General features: G+C 41.8%; 1 pseudogene; it reads left to right on the forward strand.

Annotated features, from left to right (window-relative positions):
* Nucleotides 1-3,039: 3,039 nt before the first annotated feature.
* Nucleotides 3,040-3,158, forward strand: LOC142746404 (5S ribosomal RNA; annotated as a pseudogene).
* The last annotated feature ends 6,219 nt before the right edge of the window (nucleotides 3,159-9,377 follow it).

The following is a 9,377-nucleotide window of genomic DNA, read 5'->3' on the forward strand; positions in this document are numbered from 1 at the left end:
CAACTCAATATTTATTGCCAGAATACTGCAGTTTTTAGAAATATCCCACATTTGACCATTTGGCAAACTACACCCCTCAAGGAATTTATCAAGGGGTGTAGTGAGCATTTTAAACCCACAGGTTTTTTGCTGAATTTAGTGGAATTAGTCCGTAAAAATGAAAATCTAAATTTTTTCCAATTAAACAATGAAATTATACATTTTTAGAGGAATAAAGAAGAAAAAGTACCACAAGATTTGTAAAGCAATTTCTCCTGATTACGGAAATACCCCATATGTGGTAATAAACGGCTGTTTGGACACACGATAGGGCTCAGAAGCGAAGGAGCACTATTTGGCTTTTGGAGCTCAAGTTTGCTGGATTGGTTTTCAGAACAAACTGTATTGGTACCATTTTTTGGTACACGCGACTTTTTGATCCCTATTTATTCACTTTTTTGGGAGCTGAAGTGACTAAAAATAGCGATTCTGGTATAGTTTTTTTTATTATTTGTTTTATGGTGTTTTATAGTTCAGGCCATTACGGATGCGGTGATACCAATTATGCATAGTTTATTTTATTTTTTTCATTTTTTTCTAATAATAAAGGACTTTATAAGGGAAAAAGGGCGATTTTTAATTTTATTATTTTGAAATTTGACTTTTTTACTTTTGTACATTTTTGTAACTTTTTTTAACTTTTTTTGGTCCCACTAGGGACTTGATGATCCAATTGTTGGATCGTTGTTATAATACCCTGCACTACTTATGTCGTGCCGATGTTGTTATAACAGCTTAAATGTGGCGGTCGCTGTTGACCGCTACATTTAAGGGGTTAATCGGCGGGCATCACCACTGTGATCCCATTCGATATTTTCCTTCAGTACTAGGGTTGCTAGCAGCAGCCCGTACTGGGAGATGCCGGCCATAGGGGAATACCTATGTGCTCTGTTAGGAGCAGACGTGGATTAACGGGCTGCAGGCACAAGGACCAGTGTTGCAGCCCGTTAATCTACGTAGGGTGGTCGGGAAGGGGTTACTGAAAACCTGATTCAGAGTGTTCTGGACCTCAGACTGGACCTTCCAACAACACAATGACCCTAAGCACACAGCCTAGACAACACAAGAGTGGCTTATAGACAACTCTGTGAATGTCCTTGAGTGTCCTAGCCAGAGCCCTGACTTGAACCCAATTGAACATCCCTGGAGAGACCTGAAAATGGCTGTCCACCGATGGTCCCCATCCAACCGGACAGAACTTGAGAGGATCTGCAGAGAAGTATGGCAGAAAATCCCCAAATCCACATATGCAAACCTTGTGGCATCATACCAGTGATAAGAACAAGAACTCGGCACTCAGGTTTTGTGATGAAATAATATAAATATTTTATTTTGCAATCCACTTATAAATGTTTTCGGCCTACAGAGGCCTTTATCAGATAATTCTATACAAAATAAAGCAAAAAGAAGTATAATAGCACAAGCATCCATAATGTCAATAAAAAATACAAGTAGGATATATTTGAGAACTATTTAAGCAAAAATCGAGGTTCAAGCATAAGTGGGTAAAACTCACCATAAAAAACGATACCAATTAAAATGTCAAATATTACAGCAAGTAACTGTTCCTAGGAGAGGCGGAGATCACAGGAAGAAATTAAAATTATGAGAATTCACACAATGCCGTCTTTGGAACCAAGAGGTTTAAACAGGGAATACGATTTACATAGCTTTATTTAAATGGTGTTGTCTTTGGTTTTGTGAACTGTAGCTCCCCCAAAGTTTGTAACTTTTATAATGAATACTTTATAAAGATCTTTCGATTGATTAACTGATCTATGGATTGTCCAGAAAACACTTTTTATGACAGCTTTGTTGTTTTGTATTGTGATGACTTTTTATATATTTAACAGGCACACTAAAGATTTGTTCACTATTAATTTGAGAAGATGCCCACATCATCTTGCCGCATTGTCGGGAACGTCTACAATTCTATTATATTACAATTAACGTGTTAATGTTAGTTACGTTACTACAGTTTGTATTATCATGTGACCTACCAGGCACAGTTGTCTGTCATATCCTCGTCTCACTTTGGATGATCACATGATGGGTTCACGTTATGACGTTGCGTGTCAGCAACATCAGTGATCACATGAGATGAAATCTCTTTAAATACACGCTACAAACAATTTGACTTGGCGCCATTTACTACAGCAACGGACGTTGTGTGAGAGAGCGATATGCAGTCTTATACTTGTTTTGTATATTTTGTTCCCAAGCAATCCGGTAAGATGTCTTTCTTTTTTTCTGTCACATACATTATGGGATATTCTTCATTACTTAGCTTTTGCGTTATTTACATGTATGTGCTTGAGATAATCTGTTTCGGTCATTTTTCTTGTTAAAGTGAGGAGATGTAATATAACAATGACAGTTAATATTGTATGTCATCTACGCAATGTATAAACACATTACTTGCACAGTATTTTATGGTCAGTTTTACCCACTTATGCTTGATCCTTGTTTTTTGCTTAAATAGTTCTCATATATGTCCTACTTGTATTTTCCATTGATATTATTGATGCTTGTGCTATTATACTTCTTTTTGCTTTATTTTGTATGGAATTATCTGATGAAGGCCTATGTAGGCCGAAAATGTTTATAAGTGGATTGCGAAATAAAATATTAATATTATTTCATCGCAAAACCTAAGTACCAAGTTCTTGTTCTTGGTATTAAGGAGTGGAATCCTACTCGAGCACCACCCTATACCAGAGTGACGTATATTTCCTAGTTATCATATCATACCAGTGATGTCACGATCCGTGGGTATGTGGACCCGCTAGGCCGCACCGCTGTAGCGGAGTAGCAGCTGGCCAAACAACAGTCTATAGAGTCTATGCAAAGTCCTAGCACAAAAGTACCTATAATAGTCCAGACAGTAGCGGAGGCTTAGGCACAGATGGAACTTGAAGGTAGATGACGCCACACGTGGCGGATGATATCAGACGTGGCAGATGACACCAGATGTGGTGTATGACAACCGGCGTTGCCATTGTCAATGGCCAATCTAAGCTGAATGTGCCTGCTCTCTTCAGATCGCAGGAGTTACACGGCTTAAGGCCTAGCTAGTACCAGTGTGGGAGACTGTCTGGGAAACCGTGGTGCTGTTGACCTAAAAAGATTAAAAAAAATCAGTGAAAATACAAAATGAAAGGCAGGTGGCCAAGGATAGTAAAACAAATCCCCAAAAATTATTCAAAGATATAAATGCAAAAAAGCCAAGGTCTGAACATGTAGGACCCCTAGATAGTGGTAATGGGGAGTTGGTCACAGGGGATCAAGAGAAGGCAGAGTTACTAAATGGGTTCTTCAGCTCTGTATATACAACAGAAGAAGGAGCAGCTGATGTAGCTGGGGCCAGTGCTGTTAATATATCAGTTAATATACTGAATTGGATGAATATAGATATGGTTCAAGCTAAATTAAATAAAATAAATGTACTCAAGGCCCCAGGACCAGATGGGTTACACCCTAGAATTCTTAAAGAGCTTTGTTCAGTTATTTCTGTCCCCCTCTTCATAATATTTAGAGATTCTCTAGTGACTGGTATAGTGCCAAGGGACTGGCGCAGGGCAAATGTGGTGTCTATTTTCAAAAAGGGCTCTAGGTCTTCCCCGGGTAATTATAGACCAGTAGGCTTAACATCCATTGTGGGGAAAATGTTTGAGGGGCTATTGAGGGACTATATACAGAATTATGTGACAAAAAATTGTATTATAAGTGACAGCCAGCACGGTTTTACTAAGGACAGAAGCTGTCAAACCAATTAGTTTTTTTTTTAAAAGGTGAGCAGAAGCCTAGACAGAGGGGCCGCTGTGGATATTTTTGGACTTTGCAAAGGCATTTGACACTGTCCCTCATAGACTTCTAATGGGTAAATTAAGGACTATAGGTTTAGAAAGTATCGTTTGTAATTGGATTGAGTATTGGCTCAAGGACCGTATCCAGAGAGTTGTGGTCAAGGATTCCTACTCTGAATCGTCCCCGGTTATAAGTGATGTACCCCAGGGTTCAGTGCTGGGATCACTATTATTCAACTTATTTATTAATGATATAGAGGATGGGATTAATAGCAAACTGAGAGTTTTTGGTGTCCACTTGGCAAATTAGGTTTAATGTAGATAAATGTAAAGTTATGCACCTGGGTACGAACAATCTGCATGCATCATATGTCCTAGCGGGAGCTACACTGGGGGAGTCACTTGTTGAGAAGGATCTGGGTGCACTTGTAGATCATAAACGAAATAACAGCATGCAATGTCAAACAGCTGCTTCAAAGGCCAGCAAGATATTGTCGTGTATTAAAAGAGGCATGGACTAGCGGGACAGGATTAAAATATTACCACTTTACAAAGCATTAGTGAGGCCTCATCTAGAATATGCAGTTCAGCTCTGGGCTCCAGTTCATAGAAAGGATGCCCTGGAGTTAGAAAAAATACAAAGAAGAGCAATGAAGCTAATAAGGGGCATGGAGAATCTAAGTTATGAGGAAAGATTAAAAGAACTAAACCTATTTAGCCTTGAAAAAAAACGAATAAGGGGGGACATGATTAACTTATATAAATATATTAATGGCACATACAAAAAATATGGTGAAATCCTGTTCCATGTAAAACCCCCTCAAAAAACAAGGGGGCACTCCCTCCGTCTGGAAAAAGAAAGGTTCAACATGCAGAGGCGACAAGCCTTCTTTGCTGTGAGAACTGTGAATCTATGGAATAGTCTACCGCCGGAGCTGTCACAGCAGGAACAGTAGATGGCTTTAAAAAAGGCTTAGATAATTTCCTAGAACAAAAAAATATAAGCTCTTGTGTGTAGAAATTTTTACCTTCCCTTTTCCCATCCCTTGGTTGAACTTGATGGACGTGTATTTTTTCAACCGTACAAACTATGTAAGATGATACCAGACGTGATGTATAACAGCAGACGTGGCAAATGACACGAGACATGGTGTATGACAGCAGGCAAGACAGATGGTACAACACGAATCCAACACTAGAAGAGCCTCAGGAACAAACACAGCACGGGATACAGGATACAGGTAGCAGGGCATGGGAACACTGGGAACAGGATACGACTAAGGGACCATTTGCTAAGACTAACATGGGAATACGCAACAACACTCAGGCAAGGAGTAAAAGAGCAGGGCCCTTTTTTAGTCCAGGGTGATCTGGGGGTAATTTATAATTAATTTCATGTGTGCGCGCTGACCGTTAAGGCCGGGAACGAGCGAGCGTACCCTATAGAACCCTGCATAAACAGAGCAGAAGCGAGTGCGGGCATCTCCTAGAAGGGAGACGCCGGCCAGAACACTGACGTCTGCTGTCTCGGTTGTCGAGGGGTGAGTGAGGACAACGGGCCGTGACTGTGGATGTTACAAGTGGCAAATTAAGTATACCATAGGCCCTGTGCTGTTCCACAACTTTGGGTCCACCTTCCCCACCGCCACTCTGCCGTGTCTATAGTGAACACCACCTTTCTGTGTGAGCGATGACAAATGGGTGTTACGATTACCCTTGTCAAAGGACTGTGTCCCTACATACTGACAGTCTCCAACCATCCCTGACAGTATCACACTGTGTAGGGACACATCCTCTTGTCAACGGGAATAGTAACACGCATTTGTCTATTAGTGCTGGGTACTTAAAGACTTTATGTGGAATACAAGGATTTCCTACAAAAGACCTGTCAGGAGAGGGGACAGATCCTCTAGAGATCCAGTGACTCACAAGTGATGTCTTCTCTGATGGGAGTCGTTCTCTTTTCTTCTACATCTGACACAGACCGGTATGGCGACTTCTCCTGATGAGACGTCTTTGCTCCTCGCTTCTGCAGCCATTTCTAGCCTCTATAGAAACACAAAAATTCATACAACAAGCCCAGGCATTAAAGGGGTTGTCCGGGCACGGACCGGTTTTTCATACTGATGACCTATCGATGTGCCCGGACAACTCCTTTTACGCAGACTAATAAATTCAGACCCCAGACCAGATCTTAGAATACATACAGACCCCAGACCTTATAAACTATTGCAGTCCCCAGACCAGACTCTCTTAAACAAATACAGACCCCAGAACAAGCACCCTAAATAAATACAGACCCCAGAACAAGCACCCTAAATAAATACAGACCTCGGACCAGACCCCTAAATACAGAGCCCAGACCTGACCCCCTAAACTACAAATGACCCCAGACCTGACTCCCTAACATAATACAGAACCCAGACCAGACCCCCTAAACTAATACAGACCCAAGACCCCCTAAATACAAACCCCTAAATAAAGACCCCTGAACTAATAAAGACCCCAGACCATGCCACTTAAATACAGATCCCAGACCAGAACCCCTAAATACAGACCCCAGACTCCTTAAACTAATACACACCCCAATCTAGACCCCCTAAATATACAGACCCCAGACCAGTCCCCCTAAATATACAAACCCCAGACCAGACTCCCTAAATACAGACCTCAGACTTCTTAAAATTATACAGACCCCAGACCAAACCCCCTAAATATACAGACCCCAGACCAGACCCCCTAAATATAAAGACCCCAGACCCCGTAAATACAGATCCCACACCCCTTAAACTAATACAGACCCCCTAAATACATACCCCTTAAATACAAACACCAGACAAGACCCCCTAAATATAAAGACCCCAGACCCCCTAAATACAGACCCCAGACCTCTTAAACTATTACAGAAACCCAGACCCCTTAAACTAATACAGACCCCAGACCGGAGCTTCTAAATACAGACCCCAGACCCGAACCCCTAAATACAGACCCCATACCAGACCCCCTAAATACAGACACCAGACCCACTAAATACAGACCCCAGACCCCTTAAACAAATCCATCCCCTTATACTGACCTAGCAGCTCACCTCAGTCTTCTCTATGCAGTCTTGCTGCTGTTCTAGGACCTGCGGTCATGTGACCAGCAGGTCTCTAAACAGTAACAAGAACTGCAGACATATGGTCATATGACTTTATGTCTGCAGGTCCTTTTGCAGGACATAGACAATCCAGTTTTGCCGCGTTTCTTTCCGCGATACGTGGCAAAAAACATGGCAAAACTTCATTGTACTTTGGGCGGCCATGGCCCAAAACGACATTGCATCATTGCATCATACCCAAGAAGACTGGAGGCTGTTATCGCTGCAAAAGGTGCTTCATCTAAGTCCTGACAGACTTGGACAATGCACAGACCGTGGAAAACACGGTCGTGCGCGTTGATCCATAGGTTAGCATGTGTTTTACACTCTGTCGTGTGCATGAGGCCTTAGTTATGTAAAACTAGAAACTTCTTTAATGGATTTATAGTCTTTAATTTTACATAGTGCAATAATGAAATATAAAGCATATTAGAAACGTACGTAACTTTTAATTTTGCAGTGATTTAAAAGCAATGTAAACTTTTTTTTTTTTAAAACAGTCTATTAGAGTGTTTTGTGCAACTTTGCAGTTTGTTTTTATAGATTTTTTTTTAACTTTTTCAGATAGAGGTTCTACATAGAAGCTGTATCCTACACTGAAACCTGAATCCATCAGGTCAATGGGACTGTCGACTTCGGTGACAACGGGTCCTGGGTGTTTCTGACATGCAGGTTCCACCTGTTATCGATTACATTTAAGTTATGAACTGAAGCCGTCAGTCCCGCTGACCTGACAGATATAGGTTTCAGCGCACGATACAGCGTCTATGTATCCAGGGTACATAGAAGCAGTATCTGAAAAGGTCAAAATAATTTTTTAATAAAAACTAATTGCAACATTGTACAAAACACTCTAAGGCCTCATTTACACGAGCGTAATATACGCGCGTGCGACGCGCGTGCTTTTCACGCGTGACGTACGCACCTATATTACTCTATTGGACAGTGCTGACAGTCCGTGATTTTTGCGCTGCGTGAGTGCGTTGCGTAAAACTCACGACATGTTCTAAAATCGTGCGTTTCTCGTGCATCACGCACCCATTGAAGTCAATGAGTGCGTGAAAACCAAGCATGCCACCCGGAAGCACTTCCGTGCGAACTGCGTGATTCGCGCAAGAGCTGTCAAACTCAGAATGTAAACAGAAAAGCACCACGTTGCTTTTCTGTTTACAAACATCCAAACGGAGTGTCTTAGAGATGAGCGAATCGGGACAACCGAACCGAACTTCACCGGGTTCGGCCGAACTCGTTTTGACCGAACCTGGAAAAAAAAATTCGGGTACGCGACGTCAGGAGATAGTCACTGTCCAGGGTGCTGAAAGAGTTAAACTGTTTCAGCACCCTGGACAGTGACTTCCGATCACAATATACATGAACGTGTAAAAAAAAAAGTTCTGACTTACCGAGAACTCCCTGCTTCTTCCTCCAGTCCGACCTCCCGGGATGACGATTCAGTCCAAGTGACAGCTGCAGCCAATCACAGGTCAAGCACAGGCTGCAGCCGTCACATGGACTGCCGCGTCATCCAGGGAGGTGGGGCCGGATGTCAAGAGAGGGACGCGTCACCAAGGCAACGGCCGGGAGACCGGACTGGAGGAAGCAGGAAGTTCTCGGTAAGTATGAATGTCTTTTTTTATTTACAGGTTGCTCTATATTGTGATCGGAATTCACTGTCCAGGGTGCTGAAAGAGTTACTGCCGATCAGTTAACTCTTTCAGCACCCTGGACAGTGACTATTTACTGACGTCGGCTAGCCTCATCTCTATGATGGCGGCTGCGCGAAAATCACGCAGCCGCGCATCATACACTGATGACACACGGAGCTGTCAAGTGCCTTTTGCGCACGCAAAACGCTGCATTTTTTTGCGTGCGCAAAACGCATACGCTCGTGTAAATGAGGCCTAACACATAGTTTTTTGCAAAGAATAATAAATAAAAAAAAGGTGTACATATCCCTCACATGGTTAAGAAAAAAACTTGAACTTCTGCAGCAGTTAGATTTGTGTTATAAGGTTTAGTATATAGCTCCAGATACTGCAGAACCTCTTTAAGAAGCAGAAGCCAGGGAGGAAGAGAGATTTGTGAAGCAGAGAATAATCACATTGAACTCATCCATTGCTCCTGCGCCAGTTCTGCACTTAGTACCCGCCAACTAGATAGATAATACTATCATTCACATTTATAATTTTTTTCCCCCTGACGTGTAGTAGGAAATATGAATAGGAACAAAATACAAGATAAAAAACAGAATTGGGAAAGTTTTTGTTTTTTATTCTCTTCCATCATTTATTCTTTGTAGTGAGATTTGTTTATTAATAGGAACGAAAATAGAACCAGTCCTGATTAAATACACAGTATAAGAATTCATTGGAATGTCTGATGATGGTCCAAGA

The sequence above is a fragment of the Rhinoderma darwinii genome, chromosome 2 (assembly GCF_050947455.1).
Source record: "Rhinoderma darwinii isolate aRhiDar2 chromosome 2, aRhiDar2.hap1, whole genome shotgun sequence".
NCBI lineage: Eukaryota > Metazoa > Chordata > Amphibia > Anura > Rhinodermatidae > Rhinoderma > Rhinoderma darwinii.